The sequence below is a fragment of the Microcaecilia unicolor genome, chromosome 4, assembly GCF_901765095.1.
Source record: "Microcaecilia unicolor chromosome 4, aMicUni1.1, whole genome shotgun sequence".
Classification (NCBI taxonomy): Eukaryota; Metazoa; Chordata; class Amphibia; order Gymnophiona; family Siphonopidae; genus Microcaecilia; species Microcaecilia unicolor.
The window spans coordinates 67,150,425-67,169,008 of NC_044034.1; the positions used below are offsets into that span (position 1 = coordinate 67,150,425).

Consider the following 18,584-nt stretch of genomic DNA (forward strand, 5'->3'; position numbering starts at 1 on the left):
GGAGCTGCCTGTGCCGGGAATCGAACTCAGGTTCCTCAGTTTCCCAGGACCAAAGTCCACCACCCTAACCACTAGGCCACTCCTCCACTCGTGTACTCTGGCGGTGAGTCGGGGAGTAAGGAGTTGAGTGTGCTGGTGGTGGTGGCGGACCACGTGGATGACGGCGCTGAGAGGAGCATGTTGGAGCGTCACATCGGAGGACTCAGAGTCACAGGCAGAAATCAGGTCCTGGATTCAAGAGCTAAAATGATACATTAAAACTTCCAAACTTGGAAGTGGTTGACCAGTTCAGAGAGCTGCGCAGTGCTATCGGAGAAACTACAAAGAGGATGGAGGAAGTAGAAATGAAGATAAAGGAGCAGTGCAGTGTTTTAGCTGGGCATGATCAATGTATTACATCCCTGGAACAACACAAATCAGATCTGGAGGATTTGATAGAGGATCTAGAAAACAGGTCTCACAGGCAAAATCTTCAATTTAGAGGGGTACCTGAATCTGCAGAATTTATAAATTGTATCGATATAGTACAGAGAATTTCAGCGGCAATCCTGCACGAGGTGGGAGAGAACATTAACAGCCAGAATATCAAACTTGAGCATGCCCAGAGAGCCTTTGGACAAAGTTTTGAAAATAGGCCTCGTGAGAGTCCCACTTGTTTTCATGAGTACAGTAACAAAGAGAGAATTGCAGCTAAGGCCAGAATTTTAGATAACTAAGTGGGAAACCTACACAGCACAGATTCTTTTTCCATTTTGGCACAGACAACATTAAAGAAATGGCATGCTATGAGAAATGTAGAAAAGTTGCAAGAAAAGCATAAGTATCACTGGACTTTTCTCTTTGGATTATCTTTCACTATGGCAGGGAAATTCCTGAGTCCACAATAGGGAGAATGCAATGAAAGTGCTGAAAATGGTGGGTTTGCTGAAGGCTGATGTGAAGAGAGAGCCTTCACTGCCTACATAGAAGAAGGTGGCAAAATGGTAATGGGTCACCCACAGGTGGATGGCAACTGAAGACATCTTGAGAGCCCAGCATAGAGCACCAAGTCTCAGACTCGACTGGTGGGATGGTGGCTGTAAAGGAAAATTGGGGAGGAGCAAAAAGAATGAGTGCTTATTTTAGTTTATTTTGATTGTAACTCTGTAATTAGTATTTTGGTGTTATGTCCTAGGAATGTCCTAGCTTTTAAGATTGGTGATCCACATAGAACTGTAAAGATGACTGCAGAATATAAGCACAGTAAACTAAAGTATGGGTAGTCCTCCTTTTTTTTTTTTTTTTGAGGATGAAAAAATGTCAGTTTTATGTTTAAATCTTTTTTTATTGAAACTTGATAACATAAATGAGCAGATACAATTCTCAAAAAGGAACACAGATACATAATGTCATCAAAGGAACTCATACCATTATATATACTGGCAGTTATATTATTTTTATGGTTTAACGTTTTAGTGATGACACAGCAAAATATGCAGCCTTTGGAATGGCTATGCAAATAATTATAAAGAACCGTACAATTGTGATGTCCACAGTAATGCCTATTATCATCCAATTTTTCCCCCCCTTTGTTTCAACCCCCCCCCCCCCACTCCCTCCCTCCAATACAATATTCATTCTAATGATATTTTCAACTATTAATGAAGTAGACAGTCAGCATTTATAGCAAGCAAATCATAGCCCGAACATTCTGCAGTCAGGCCTACCGCTTGCCAATCGGACTTTAAATTCCCCCCTCCCCCATCCCTTCCTCCCTCTCTCCCTCCCTCCTACCTCCCTCAATCAGTAACAACGCCGGTTATGGGCGGAATTACTGAAGAACACAAACCTTCCTAAAAGCCTTAGAGGCTGTCCCCTATCCTCAAATGATTACTTTCCATCAAGATATACCTGCCCGCCTTACAGCTGGCTGATGAGAACTGCGCTGTAGAAGTGATGCACCCCCATTGCCCTCCCTCCCCCCCCCCCCCCCGAAGAAGAGAAGAAAGAGAAAAAAAAACCCAAAAACTCAAAGACGATTCAAAATGAAGCTGCGTGCTTTAGGTGATAGTGATTGTATGTAAAGTTCCCATATCCCCAAGAATGCTTTCCGTCTCCTCGGGGAGGATCCCAACACCCTGCGCTCCTGTAAGAGCAACTCATGCAGGCGATTCCTCCAATGCCAAAAGTCTGGTGGCTCCGTCTGCGTCCACCCAGACAGGATAAGCTTCTTCCCTATAATACCCGCTTTGCGAAAAAACTGTCGGACCCCTCTAGAATGTTGCGCAAAAACTTCATACCTATCCAGTAGAAACCCCTGTGGAGAGGGATAGACCCTACCATGCACCACTGACTCCAAATAAGTTATAATTTGCCCCCAGAATGCTTTTATTTTTGGACATTCCCAGAAGGAGTGAAACCATGTGCTCTCTTGTAGCCCACATTTGGAGCACAGTGGATCTGGGACTCCTCCAAAACGAAACACCTGAAGCTTCGTCATGTATGCCCTATATAAGATTCGATATTGGCATTCCCGCAATGTGGCATTACCTGATAGGGAGGGTATCCTGGCTGTCAATTTCTGAAAATCCAAGGTCAAATTAAGTCTCTGGAGGTCAAGAGCCCAACGCTGCAGTATGCGTACTGTATCCTTCCTGCCACTGTGTTCCCCTAGAACCTTCTGCGAAACCGAAAGACGCTCCCCCGGTACTGCCCTAAAGAACTCCCTAAGGCGGCACCCATGCCTACCTTGCAACTTCCCTGAGTCCAAGGTTCGTATATAATGAGCTAATTGAAAATGGGCAAATAGGGCACCCTGTTCTATACCCACCCCTAATGCACCTACTTCTAGTAATTGACCCCTCGCTCCTAATACATGCTCTAACCTAGTGATCCCCAGAGCTGCCCACCTACTAAACACCAGACTATCCATACCGGGCGTGAAACTCGGGTTACCCTGAAGAGGCAACAAATCTGAAGTGTCCGCCACCAGACCCCAACTCTTCGTCAAATCTCTCCAGGCCTCACGCAAAGAGCTCAATACGACACTCCTCCCCACGTGAGGCGGTATGGATTCCCTGGAACAGTGCAATAGATAATACAGGTGAAACGGTTTGAAATAGTCTTGCTCTAGCTTTCGGGGTGTGAAATCATGCCTACCTAAAAACCAATCCCCTAAATGCCTTAGCAAACAAGCTTGATTATAACGACGCAGATCTGGTAGGCCCATCCCCCCTTCCCTCCAGGGCCCCATCAAAAATTTCAATGGGAGCTTCGGCTTTGAGTCTCTCCAAAGAAATTTACGGAGATGCTTATATATTGTGCTTAAATCTTTGCTCTTAAGCCTTAAGGGGAGGACCCTCAACAAGTAAAGCCACCTTGGGAACTCTATCATCCGGTACAGGTGTATCCTCCCATGCATGGAGAGTGGCAAAATCCTCCATTTCGCCAATCTTCCTCTCAATACCTCTATCATGCTAGTCACATTGGAGTGATAGAGAGCGGAAGTACACATGGGGATCCAGACGCCTAGATACCTAATGGACTCAGATGCCCACTTCAGAGGAAATGCAGGGCCCCATAAGTTTTGCACTGCCATACTACCTGTCAAGGCCTGGGATTTTGAGTAATTTATTTTGAAGCCCGCAAAGTCTCCATACTCTTGAAAGAGTTCCAGCAATGCTCCCAGAGATTTCTTTGGCTGAGTGAGGTGTACCAAAATGTCATCCGCAAAAGCGGAGACTTTAAACGAGGAACTTCCCCAGGTCACTCCCTCCACTTCCGGGTGCGTGCTTATTTCTATGATCAAGGGGTCTAAGGACAGGACAAATAACAACGGAGATAAAGGACACCCCTGACGTGTACCGCGTCTGATTGAGAACAATGTCGACTGCTCCCCATTTATCCACATGAGAGCTTGTGGATTTGAATACAAGGCTTTTACCGCATTCCAAAACAATCCCTCTATCCCCATCCGCTTAAGCACTTCAAACATGAAGCTCCATACCACCCTGTCGAATGCCTTCTCTGCGTCAAAACTGACTAACAGAGAAGGGGAACCTTGCATTTCTACAGTCTCTAAGGAAGCCAGTAGTGCCCTGATGTTTTTAGTGGCCGTTCTACCTTTTACAAAGCCCACCTGTGGATCTGCTATTAAGTTGGGGAGTACCCTGGCCAAACGGTTCGCTAGAATCTTAGAGTATAACTTGATGTCACAATTTAATAAGGATATGGGTCTATATGACCCAACTTCCAACTCATCTTTCCCCAGTTTTAACAACACTACCACTTTCGCCACATTTAACGCAGCTGGCATTTCTCCCGAGGCAGCCATTGCATTAAATAGATTAAGTAGCGGGGATGTGACTTGCTCCTGCAACACCTTATAAAATGCCATATTGTACCCATCGGGTCCCGGCGCCTTGTGCAGACTGCTTTGTTGCATTGCTACCATAAGCTCCCCTTCCACGATTGGGCTATTTAGGGTTTTCCTCTGTGCCGCCGTGATCTGTGGTAATGCTTGATTGGTCAAGTACACTTCACTATCCGCTATAACATCCTCCGGCTCCTTATAGATATCCTGAAAATATCCACGAAAACGCTCTATTATATGTTTTGGCTCACGCAGAATTTGACCCCCCCCCCCCCCCCCCCCCGATCACGCACTTGCAATATCTGCGTCGGACCTCTGGTCCCTTTGATCAACCCTCCCATTAAGGCTCCCGCTTTATTCCCGTACTGCAAGAGTTGGAATTTATAGTACAATTGTGATTTCTGTGCCCTCTGATGCAATAATTCATTTAGCTCCCTCTGTGTAGTTAAAAGTGCTCTCTTGTTTACCTCCGTAACTTCTCTCCCAAATCGCAACCTCTGCTTCCGGACCTCTCTTTCCAGTTGAAGGATTTCTTTGTCCCTCAACTTCCTTTTCCTTGCTCTATACGCTATGATCTCCTCCCGCATAACAGCTTTTGCCATTTCCCAGTACAGGCTTGCTTGGTGCAGATGGCCGCTATTAGCAGTTGCAAAGTCCTGCCATTTTTCTCCTATGTAAGCCTTAAAATGGGGATCTCTGTAAAGATCAAATGGGAATCTCCAACTACCCCGTCCTCCCCCCACGCCCTGCGATTGCAGTTGCATCCATATAATCAAATGATCTGAGATTTCGCACGCATCTATCGCAGCGTCCGGCACAGCAGTAAAAAGACCCTGTGAGATAAGAAAATAATCTATGCGGGACTGCGACAGATGCGCGCGAGACACGTGGGTATAATCCCTCTGCATTGGGTGCAATATCCTCCACACATCAAGCAAATCTAATGTTTCACAGAGGTAAGGCAAGCCTCTCTGGGAATGTTGTACATTCAGATTGGAAGCGCTACTTCTATCCACCCGAGGGTCATAAACCATGTTAAAATCTCCTCCAAGAATTATGTTTTCCCCCTGGTATGGCCCTAACAACTCAAGCAAATGTTTATAGAAGTTTTTGTCATAAACATTGGGCGCATATATGTTGCAAAAAATATAGGTGTTCCTACCCCTCTCCACTTCCACTAAAATACACCTACCTTCGATACTTCTCTTAACTGCCTTAATTTTCATTTGTAGACCCTTACGAATCAATAAGAGAACTCCTCCCTTTTTCCCCACTGCGGGCGATCCTTCTGCTACCTCCACCCACCCTGTCCGAAATTTATGATGCTCAGGTGTTGACAGATGCGTTTCTTGGAGGAAAGCAACGTCTGCCCTGTGTCTCCTCAGTGCCTGCATTACTTTTGTGCGCTTTATGGGTGATGAGATTTCCCCCACATTCCAAGAGATTAATTTAAGGGAGCCCATCCTGTTTTATAGTGACTAGTCCCATAGATAAGTGTGGTCTGAAGCTTGAGGCCCACCCCCCAGCCCATGGGCGCACCCCATCTTGCCCACAGCAGCTCCCTTGTCCTGAAATAATATATCCAAGCAATCCATCTAACCAAGTAAAATAGAAAATAAAATTAAATAAAAAAACAAAAAAGAATCGGAAAGCTCCCACCCCCGCCCTCCCTCCCTCCCTCCTATCGCCCTCCCCTTGTCCTACCCCCCAGCCTACCCACCCCTCCTCCCTTCCTTCCATAACTTTCCCCCCCGTTACTCCACAAGTAGCTCTCGCTAGAGAACCAGTCACGCCTCTGCTCCGCCCCTGCCCCCCAACGCCCTCATGTAACATATAATGAACAGACCCGCCCTCAAAAAGCCTTACAGTTTAACAATAATGCACTTAAGTACAGTTGAGCCATACACCTCCAGCCATCGCATCCATGGCCAGTGCCTCCAAATCCCAGCTCACAAGTGAAACCCACTGCAAATCCACATAACAACCTGCATGATGTCCATAGTACCATCTGGCGCGTGCCAACCTCCCAGCATGGCACTGTTCTGTGTAGCTGACCCCCTTCAGGTCTCCCGCGGACTAGTAGCCGCGGCATGTGCATTTTCCACTTCGGTGCTCTCCCTCAGCCGGTTAATAAATTGTAAAGCCGCCTCCGGGGAGTCGGCGACATGCTGCTTTCCATCGTGATAGATGCAAAGCTTTGCTGGGAACATTAAGGCGAAGCGGACCTTCCATTCGTATAGTCTCTTGCAGGGCTCCGCATATTTACGGCGTTGGGCTGCAACAGCGGCTGAAAAGTCTTGAAAGCACAAAATTCTGTGAGATTCATATTGCACAGTTCCTTTCAAACGCCATGCTCTTAAAATTTCCTGCTTATGCGTATAGTTTAGCACTTTACAGATGACCACCCTTGGTCTCTCAGATTCCTGTCATGCTCGTCCCAGCCGGTGCGCTCTTTCAATTTGTAATCCATTTGCCATGCTCCCAAGGTTCAATACAGTAGGAAGCCATGTTTCTAGAAACTCTCGAAGGTCCACTTCTCGTAAAGACTCCGGAAGACCAACTAGACGGAGGTTATTTCGTCTTGATCTATTTTCTAAATCTTCGACCTTAGCGGAAAGATCATCCACCTGTTTCTGCAGCTGTTTTTGTTGAGATTCACTTTGTTGATAGTGGTCCTCCATATCTGATAATCTTTGTTGGAATCCCGCCATATCTGCGTGCAGCCCCACAAACTTTCCGTCCAGCTGCTCGATCTGCTCAGATATTCTTTGCAACTTGCGGTCTACTGACCCTTCCAACAGCGTGGAGACTTCCGCTGCAATTTCGGCGGCCCACACAGAACTCACCGATTCTCCCGCGGGTCCGGCCTCCGCCATCTTTCCTTCGCCCACGCGACCCCGGGTTCCGTCTTTCCGACCAGATTTGGAGGTCATAATAACTGTTTTGCTGGCTCTCAAGACCACCACTCGCTGCTTGGGTGTTCCGATTGTAGGTATTGTCTCCGCGGGCGTGTAAGTTAATCTTTAAAGGCACTACGGGCTAGATGGTATTATCGGGGCCGCAGAGCTTTGGGATGCGGCGTCCTTCCCCTCAGCCAAGCATCACGTGACCGGGTAGTCCTTCTTTTTATACTTTCCGTTTATACTGTATCTACATGATTGCTAGGGTGGTAGAGGAAAGGGAGTTTGGAGAGAGAGAAGTACATTTATCCCCTAATGGATTAGTATGAAGGGGGGGGGGGGTAATCTGAGGATGGACACGGGTAATGCAGGGAGGTGAATAATGTTGGGGATAGGGCCTGAGGACTGGGTGACTAATGGGGTAGGGGAGTTGCAACCTCTTACTGGAGGGTCTACCACGGAGGGAGATGAAGTAGACAGGTTTGTTAGGGGAGGGGGAGGGCGTATGGGAGAATGTTATATTTTGGCTGCATAACACTTGTGTGAGGGGTAAGGTTGGGAGGGGGTAGTAGTGTGTCATAATGGTTAAGGTAATTACTTTTTTTTTTTTTTGTTACATTTGTACCCCGCGCTTTCCCACTCATGGCAGGCTCAATGCGGCTTACATGGGGCAATGGAGGGTTAAGTGACTTGCCCAGAGTCACAAGGAGCTGCCTGTGCCGGGAATCGAACTCAGTTCCTCAGTTCCCCAGGACCAAAGTCCACCACCCTAACCACTAGGCCACTCCTCCACTTTCAATGTAAAAGGACTCAACTCCCCTTTTAAAAGACAACTTTTATGGAAGACGCTGGGGCTTAAGCAAATAAAGTCTTCCTGCAAGAGACCCATTCATTAAAAGAAATATGAGCACTTGCTGAGCCATCATCATTATCCCATGATCTACCTAGTTTCTAACTGCAAGGAAAAGAAAAAAAAAGGGGGGTCAGTTTGTTAAGGATCTTCAACTGGACTTTCAGAAGGTTGTGAAAGACCCAAGAGGGTCAAATTATACTCCTCTTCCCTCTTACAGCGGGAAGAGGAGTATAATTTGATAAACATCTATGTTTCAAATAGACCAGAGGAATTTTCTTCCAGGAATTGGAGGGCCACATGGAGAAGACTGGAATACAAAACATTATGTGTGGGAATTTTAATATCATGCTGACCCCAGGGCTAGATAACTCAGTAAATAAGTGTGGAAGGATTAGTGAAAGCATCAGTTCCCGGGTGTCATGACTGGGCTATAGACAGGACAACCCGGTGTACATTTAAAACCGACTGGTGCCCTCGTATGAAGCTCACCTGGTGATCTCCCACTAGCGCTGGAACATGTGGGACTAGCCAATCCACTAAGATTCGAGTTAGGATTTTGAGGTCAACCTTTAACAAGGAAATAGGCCGGTAGGAATCTGATCTATCCCGTGACCCTCTCTGTTTTGGGATCAAAGCCCCATTTTCACCCAGTGAGAAAAAAACCCCGCTCTACCACTGAGTCAAAGTACAACACCAAGGGACCACTCACTTGAGCTGACAAAATTTTATAGTATTTATTGGAGAATCCATCGGGACCCAATGCAGTTCCCATTGTCAAGGATTTAATAACGCGTTGCACTTCGACTGCTCGGAGAGGGGCCTCTAATTGTTGGTGCAGTAGAGGGGTCAGTCGAGGTAAACCAGAATCTTCTAAATAGTCCACTACCAATAAGTCAAGATCTCTCTGGTCCCGTGCATACATTTTAGCAAAGAAGTCACAAAAGACTCGTGCAATGTCGGGCGGCCAGTGTACTTGGGTGCCCTCTGCCGTCAGAACGGTAGGAATGAACTGTCATGGAGACCAGATGTGTGTGCAGCACGAGCTAATAGTTTGCCCGTCTTATTACCATAACGATGGATTTGAAAGTGTCGTGAAAAGAAGAGTTTTTTTAGATAACTCATATATGAGTTTATTTGTTACATTTGTATCCCACATTTTCCCACCTATCTGCAGGCTCAATGTGGCTTACATAGTACCGTAAAGGCGTTCGCCAAGTCCGGTAGAGGAACAAATATAGGGTTATGTTGTGGTCGAAAAAGGTAGGTATGTTTCAGGCACATGAGGGTTGAAGTTAGGGAAGGTTATGTGGAGGGGCATAATCGAACGGGGCTGACCATCTATATGGCTGGCCATCTATATGGCCGGCCCCGTAAAGCGGCGACACGACCATATTATCGAAACAAGATGGCCGGCCATCATTCGTTTCGATAATACAGTCAGAGCCGGCCAAATCTCAACATTTGGGCCGACTTTAGAGATGGCCGCCATTGGTTTTCAGTGACAATGGAAACTAATGGCGGCCATCTCAAACCCGGCCAAATCCAAGGCATTTGGTCGTGGGAGGAGCCAGCATTTGTAGTGCACTGGTCCCTCTCACGTGCCAGGACACCAACCGGGCACCCTAGGGGGCACTACAGTGGACTTCAAAAATTGCTCTTAAGTGCATACCTCCCTTACCTTGTGTGCTGAGCCCCCCAAAACCCACTCCCCACAACTGTACACCAATACCATAGCCCTTAGGGATGAAGGGGGGCACCTACATGTGGGCACAGTGGGTTTTGGGGGGGGGGGGGTTGGCGGGCTCCCATTTACCACCACAAGTGTAACAGGTAGGGGGGGATGGGCCTGGGTCCACCTGCCTGAAGTGCACTGCACCCACTAAAAACTGCTCCAGGGACCTGCATACTGCTGTCATGGAGCTGGGTATGACATTTGAGGCTGGCATAGAGGCTGGCAAAAAAATGAATTTAATTTTTTTTTTTGGGTGGGAGGGGGTTGGTGACCACTGGGGGAGTAAGGGAAGGTGATCCCCAATTCCCTCCAGTGGTCATCTGGTGAGTTGGGGCACTTTTTGGAGGCTTGGTCCTAAAAATAAACGGACCAAGTGAAGCCAGCCAAGTGCTCGTCAGAGCCGGCCTTCTTATTTCCATTATCAGCCGAAGCCGGCCATCTCGTAACCACGCTCCTGTCCCGCCTTCCCTACCCTACCGAAATGCCCCCTTTAACTTTGGCCGGCCCTGCGACGGAAAGCAGTTGGAGCCGGCCAAGATCGGCTTTCAATTATACCGATTTGGCCGGGTTTAGGAGATGGCCGGTCATCTCCCGATTTGTGTCGGAAGATGGCTGGCCATCTCCTTCGAAAATAAGCAGGATAGTGTCCAATAAGATCTTTGGTTTTGCTGTGTTGCAGAGTTCAGGCCTTTATGTTGGGTCGGTAAGGTACACCTTTTTGAATGATGCAGGGGTGCAGACACAGCGTCCCAGGAGTGCGGACACAGCGTCCCGATTGCCTGCTGTAGCGTGATGGATAAAGGCCCATTTGGCATCTCAGTAGGCCCTCTCCATCTGAACAATTCCTTGTGACAGCCTATATAAGTGCACGGACTAAAAGGTTATCACTTCTCCCCATGGCACTGCCTTTGATGCTTCCCAAAACAGAATGGGGGTTTCTAAGTGTTCTGTATTGGTCTCCTTATAACTGTCCCATTGCGTGAGTAAATGGGCTTGAAAGGTTGCATCCTGGGCCAAAAATGAAGGGAATCACCAAGCTCGGGGAAACCCTCCTGACTGCAAAAGATCTAAATCTAACCAAATCAGAGTATGGACTGAAACTTCCACGGAACTGACTGACAACCACATAACCGGAAAAACCATGGCTGGGAGACAAGGATATAATCTAATCTAGACCAGGACTGATGTACTTTGGAAAGGTGAGTGTAGTCTCTGGTGGCAGGGTGCAGTACATGCCATGGGTCCAGTAAGTCCAAGACCCTGCAAAATTGAGGCAGCCCTTTGGCACCCATCACTGCCGGACAGGCCCGACCGGAGGATCTCTCCAGTGCCGGGTCCCAAACCTGGTTAAAGTCACCTGCCTAGACCCATGGTGCGTCTGCACATCAGCACATCACAGCCCAAGAGAGGTCAGGTGATGAAAAAAATGTGCGTCATATACATTAGGGCCATACACAGCAAAGAGATAGAACTTAAAGCCCTGAAAGTTAATGTGTAGCACTACATAACGCCCCTCTCCATCCTTGGTCACCAGCCGTGTCTGACGGGGAGACCTTTTTTTTTTTCAAGATGACCACTCCACTCTGTTTATTCCCAGAGGAACTGAAAAAGCATTCTCCAACCCACTGTTGCCGTAACTTTGCGTGTTCCATGTCTAAGAGATTAGTCTCTTGTAAACAGGCAATTGCAGCTTTGTGGTGCTTAAGTTGAGCCAGAATCTTAGAACGTTTGATTGGGGAAGATATCCCAGAAACATTCCAGGATATGATTCTTGCTTTCATGGTATTAGACCAAGACCTCAATAAGCAGATCCTTCCAAAGAACCAAGAACTCAGAGGAACTCCCCAGGGAACCCAGCCTCCCCCCCGGGGACCTCCACATTTCTTTGTTCAACAACCCGGGGGCACCCACCTTTAGAACAAAACCTCTGGATTTTGCACACATGCTCACGCTCATACAGTATCTTACCCTCCCCCACTCTTCCCCCTCAAAACATCCCCTCCACCCTGCTCACCTCCATAACTTCCGCTTGTTCCCCCAAAACATGCACAACCCCATCAAGTAAGAAAGGGGAAACAGTCACTCCTGATGCTAGAGGGCCCCCCTCTCCCTATTACAATATTGAACAGAGAAATAATACTCCTTGAACCCTTCTGCACAGACTTTAAATAATCTTAAAACAAACCATCTGCTTGTTTCGGATACTAACAAAACTTTCCTCAAGTTGTAACTAAACAGAAACACCACTCCTGCAGATTTGCTGGTACCGCAGCGGCTGACCCAAAACTGTTAAGGAACTCTCCAGACATCAGGCAGTGAGTAAAGGAGAATCTTCTTATGATATGTTACCAAAGAAAGTACTACTATCATCTGTAAAAAGTCAAGTGGTCTGTAAAGTGTAGAGCCACTCCAAGGCTTGACCTGGGACGGAGAAGGAATGCCAGCAATTTCCGTGCTGAACCTTCAGTACCGCCAGGTATTGAAGTCTAAAGCGCATCTGCTTCTCCATCAACTTTGAGCACACCGAAGCAAAAGCACATCACTGCCCTGACAGGGCGGGCGAGTAGTCCTGGAAAATCCGGATCTGTCGACCTTCAAATTGTATTCCTTCTTTATTGCTTCTGCAAGTAGCAGTGAAATTTTGTCAAAACAACCCTCGGCCTTGGATCTTCCATGCATGCCGCACCCAGGCGGTGGGCCCACTCCAATCGAATAGGTCCTCCATCTCTCGCCTGCAGAAAATGGGCCAAGAGCCACGTTTCCAACATCATCTGTGAGAGGAGTCCGCAACTGATTCTGGGAGGCCCACGAACCTCAGATTGTCACAATGGGCCCAGTTCTCCAGGTCTTCGATTTTCAACTGCTGAGATCGGGTAAGTTCCTCCAGGCACTCTAGCTCCGTTGTGTGATTCTGGAGCAGGTACTCAATCACCAACACGCGGCACTCCAACTCTCTCGTCCTGTGGGCCAACTCCAAGGTAGAGTGTGCAATCCCCGCAATCTGCTCCAAAAGCTGAGCAAAGCGCATGTCCAGTGCCTTTACGACCGCATCATTTCCGGGATGAAGTCTGACGCGCTCTGTGAGTTTGTTGGCGAGGCTGCCAATTTTTCCTCTCGTACCCAGCCTCAATCCTGTCCTCAGCACGGTGGTAGCTGACACGTAAACAAGCATTTTTGTTAAATATTTGTCCATAAAGGTAGTGGGAGACAGTTTAGTTTGCAAAATCAAAGTTCAGCGCTTCAAATGCTAACAAAATGAAGGGAGAAGGTGGGGTTCTCTGAGCAGCTCACCAGCAACACGTCTGGCCCCACTCACCACATCACATGACCTCCCAATATTGTTCTGTTTTTAATACTGTGAACTGCATGGGAAACGCAGTATATAAACTCAGAAATAAATGATATCGCAGGGAATGAAGATAGTTCATTATTTACATCTCACTTGTGAATGTCACACGACATTAAAGGGGTGGTGTAAATAACTCAATGCTGCTTAGACATGCTTTACATTACAACCCAAACTAAAAGAAATGATAACTTTATGCATTTCATACCTTTAGAATTTGTCCACCTTCTGGATATCTTCTTAAAATGTCTTTTAGAAAGTCAACAAGTGGCGGAGTTGTTTGGCCAAACCTACCTAGAATATATATAGACAAAACTATTAGCCATAACTACATCTAAAACTGACAGGATGGATAAGTGGGCTATAAAGTTGTTAAATAAATCAATAAATGAATGATAAGAGATACTAGAAGCATTGTTTTCCTAACACAGTAATTTCAGATTATTTATAGTGTACACAATTATATTCTTTATTTCAAGACCATAGCTCTCACGCAGTTTATTGGGTTTATCTAGCACTTCTCCCAAATACGCATTGCCAGAACCTCAGAAATATGCACACACAATTTTTCAGCATAAGAAATTGAGTGGTCTGAACCACAGGAGTCATGGCCCCATTGATATTTTGCCCAACACAAAATCAGCAACTTGAGAACTTGGGGCAGCACTAGAGATAGGTTTATCTGGCCTCTCCAACTAAAAAGATGTTCCGCTGCCCCTGCTTTTCAACAAGTTATTTGGGTTTGGAGATCCTACCACTAGAAAACTTTACTTCTTTAACCATACCTTCTTCTCAGGGACCTTTTTACTAAAGGGTTGGTGCTGTCACATGCCAATCCAGAACTACCGCCAGCCCAACACGGTGCCAGCAGTAGTTCTGCCCCCAGTGTGCACCATTTCCAGCACTAGCAGTAATTAGGGAAAAATATTACCACAGGGGGTTAACCCAGTGGTAATCGGGTAGTGCCACATGCTGCCCGGTTACCGTCGGGTTAGCGCGGGAGCCCTTACCGCAAGCTCAATGGGTGCCGATAAGTGCTCCCTCCGAAATGGCCACACGGCAAGTGCAAACTTACTGCACGGCCATTTCATTTTTTTACAATTTTCACCCACTGCAGTAAAAGGAGCCCTGGAACGAAGCAAAAACAGCCAGTGCCACTAGTGCAGGGCACCTTTTACCACATCTTAGTAAAAGGGCCCCTCAGTGACAGTGAGGAAGGCAGTGTTAAAGCAGATATTTTTGATTCTGCCTGGCCAATAATGCAACATTTCTGCAATTTTTAAGGGAAGATACCAAGCATTTAATTAAAAAAAAATGTTCCAACACACTACAGGTTTGTTTAAAGCCCAGAAGCAAAAACATGCAGCACCCAATGCGGATTTAACCATTCATCGTGGTTTAAAAATAATTCTTCCTATGTTTCCCTGTACTATCTTGTCAAAAATATTTGCTTACAATTTGGTAGTAGCAGTATACCAAGTTAATTGGAAGCATAACCCTGGTATAAATTTGTCTTAAAAAAGAAAGCAATCCCCCACCCTTGTCCTTCAATCACCTTCTTTTCCTCCTTTGCTCACCAGTTCAAATCTAGCATTACTACAATACTATGCTAATCAGTTACAGCATACAAAATCCAAAATACTGTAGTTTTACCAGAGGTAGGTGTTGTCAGACAAACCTGACAAATTTCTTTGACTTGCCACAATACAAAGAGGCAAAAGCAAAGCATCAGTAGTTAAGAGAGCTAAAGGAGCAAATTAATAAGCATCAGATCAACAAATGCTAAACCAATGAAAATAATTAACTAGAATGATAAAAGCATAAAAGAAATAAATACAAAAATAAATAAGTAAAAGGTCACAAAAACCACTGATCAGAAACACATTTGTTAAATCTAAAAAAACAAAATACACAAACATAATAAATCACATACATATTACTCCTAGGGAAATTCTGCAAAACAGACCACCACAGAATTTGCACTAAATTCTGTGTAAGTACTGGAATCAGCAGCTTTCCTTGTCCCCTCCTCCCCGCAGAAATCAGAGCAGGAAAAGGAGAAGGTGACTGTCTGCACATCAAGCCATGTCCTGCTGCTCTGTTGCCCTAGGCCTGACTGTTTATTTGAACTATGAAAGCCTCCACACAGCCCTGCAGATCAAATGAAAATTGGACTTACTAAAATGATGCACAGAACAGAACAGCTGGTGACATGTTTTGAGATAGGATACCTAATGGATAAAGGGATTTGTGAACAGATAGAAAGATGAAAGGAGGAAAAAAGAAAAAGGGAAGAAAAAATGAAAAAAAAAAATGATACTAGCTCAGTCATGCCATACTCCCTAGAAAAGCAAGTTAAAGAGAAACACCTATAAAATAATTACCTTCAGGAGGAAATTAGGGTGCTCAAAAATGTGGCACATCATGGATCTTTATCACACCATTCAATTATGCAACCTGGATCAATGAGGGCTCTAAAAAGCAAAGAGTAAACTTAAAAGACAGCCACAAGATGTATACAAGAAAAATAAACATGAAAAGAGGAGAAACAAAGATGAAAAACGCCATGGCTTAATAAATAGATATTATAAGCACAGAAAGAAAACATGCTCAAAATGTTTTCCAAAATACCAAAAAATAGAGAAATGCTGATCTATTTATGCATGCTAGGACTCAGGCTAAAAATGGAGGGCAGAGGAATTTCATGCACAGACCAACTGCAGAACATTTAAAAAGAAAATAAAATACATAATTGTCTAATATTTAAAAAATTAATTAAACTAAACTGTTATAGGCAAGCAGCTGATTTTGCTCAATAAACTCCCCAAAGCGTACAAAACAACAAAATGCCGGTATAAAGATAATATAAGACTATTTATACGTATCAGTACTCACACAAGAAGGTGGGAAGCCTGATGCATTGACCATATAAATACAATTATCCAAAATATAACAATTCTAAAAAACAAAATAAAATAAAAACAGTCTCCTACTACTTTGAAAGCCAAATTCAGCGTTATAAAAAGGGCAGAAAAACATAAAAGTAAACACTTTTAAATTTTGCCTTAAAACTGAAGAAAACAGCTAACACAGTGCCAACAATGTAGCCTGCCAGAGCACCAGCAGCAGTACTTCCTTGCTGATAAAACTGAAAGTAAAAACTTTACCTTTAAAACTGAAGAAAACAGATTAAACCATGTCCAGAATAGAACAGTATGCTAGCGGCACCAGCAGCATTGTTGCCTTTTAATGATAAGTGATTTTCTGCCGTTTCAGCAGACTGGCAGCTGAAACAGGGAACATAAAAACGGGAGGGGGGGAATCTCATTTGTTTATTTTTTTATTGTTTCATTTTTTAAGTCCCTTTGTTTAGAAATTGGGGGGTTTCCCTCTCATGAGTGATAAGGAAGACAGAAAAATAATGAGAGGGCAAGAAAAGGAACGAAAAAGGGGAAGCCCAAAGCAATTTATTAATCATGACAAATACTGAATATGATTTGATTATCCCTAATAAATAGATCATAAGCATAAAAGGGCCATCAAACAAAATGTATGAGAGACCACCATAAAAATAAAAATGGTTTTCAACATTCAAAAGCAACAAATAAAATACATTAATATATAACAATTCTTTACATAATATAAATAATAAATCAGAAAATAATGAATAAAGGAAGAAGTTATCAACGTGGGTTATCGTTAAGACATTTTACCACAAGTCATGCTATTTTAGCACAGCATCTCAGTGAATAAAATGGGACCCTGTGCTAAAATAGCATGACATGGTAAAAATAACCTGTCTTAACAGTAACCCACATTGATAACTTTCCCCCCACATAATACTAAAGAAATAAAGGACTATAAAAAGAGACACTGGCACATAGTAAAACAAAAACAATGCAACAACTTAATAGGGGTGTCATACCCCCCCCCCCCCCCCCCAGAAAAATTATAAGAAAACATCTTGATTCAGGCCATCAGGTTGCATTGTATTCACTGTAAAACCATCTTTTGTTTTTCACATGAGTAAGCAGTTCAAATCACCTCCCCTCCATAAACTGGTGAATACACAGAACACAATCATCTTAAATCTTGAAAATTGATGATCCTTGCTTACACAATGTGCAACTAAAGGTGCTTAAGGTTGGCCAAGGATCATTGATTTGAACATCTAAGATTCTGTGGGGGTCTTTTACAAAGGAACATTAGCATTTTTAGCCTGCGCTAAACACTAGAGACACCCATACGAATATATGGGTGTCTCTAGCGTTTAAATTACGCTTATTTTTAGCCTGTGCCTTTGTACAAGGACCCTGTGTGCTTTAAACCGCTTACTCCTATGTGAAGAACAAAAGAAATTTATACAATGCAGAATTTTAGCCTGAATCAAGATATGGATTTCAGTGTTTTCTTATCTTTTTAGGGGGAGGAAGTGACACCCTTACTACACTGTTGTATTGTTTTTATGTTTTACTATGTGGCAGTGTTTCTTGTTTATATATTTCTTTTGTATTACATATTCATTATTTATTATTTTCCAAGATATTTTATGTAAAGAGTTTTTAATTGTTTTTATATATTTGCATATTATGAGGCTCATGTTCAAAGCACATAAACTTACAAAAATTACATATGTAACTTTGTAAGTCTGTCTGTGTGCTTCGAAAATAAGCATCTTGATTTATTATTCTGTTTGTTGCTTCTGACTGCTGAAAGCCATTTTTGTTTTTATGATGGTTTGCTCAATAATTTTGTCTAATGGTCCTTTCATGTTTATGGTCTGTTTATTAGGGATAATCAAATCATATCCATTATGTGTCATGATTAATAAGTTGTTTTTGGCTCCTCTTTTCTTATCATTCCTTTTTCTACCTCCCTTATCAGTTATAAAAAGAGATGTCCCTCAACTCTTAAAAAAGACCCCCCCCCCTTTTTTTAAACAGATCTATTTTGTCTGTTTGATTACTGTTTATATTTCTTTTTTAGTTGCTTAGAAAAAGAAAAATAATAAAGAAATTTAGGGCCTCTTATCAAGCCACACTTTGTCAGAATTGCCGCACCGGGGACAGCTAGCACAGTTTGATAAGACAGACCCTTAATGTTCCTTGATTCAGCTACCAAATCAGCTGAAACAACAGGAAAACCCTAGCATTAAAAGGCAGCAATGCTGACAGTGCTGCTAGTGTATTGTTCTATTGTGGACATCCTGTCAGCTGTTTTCTTCAGTTTTAAAGGGGCCGTTTTACTAGTGTGTTAAATTTTGGGCTTAATGCATTTTAGCCCAGGATTTTAACATGCAGCAAACCCAAAATTAATGTTGCTTCAAGAAGGGGTATTCCCGGTATTTTTTTTTTTTGTAACTGCTGGTCGTATGTTAATGTTTCCATTAGTGAGTGGTACCT

The 18,584-nt window shown here is 44.2% G+C and overlaps 1 protein-coding gene across 1 annotated transcript in view; it reads right to left on the bottom strand.

Moving 5' to 3' along the window:
• Positions 1 to 13,476, bottom strand: part of LOC115468531 (sacsin-like) — a 75,929-nt gene extending 62,453 nt beyond the window's left edge. The window contains 1 exon segment of the mRNA XM_030200310.1: positions 13,391 to 13,476. The gene's annotated coding sequence lies outside the window, so the exon portion shown is untranslated.
• Positions 13,477 to 18,584: the final 5,108 nt, after the last annotated feature.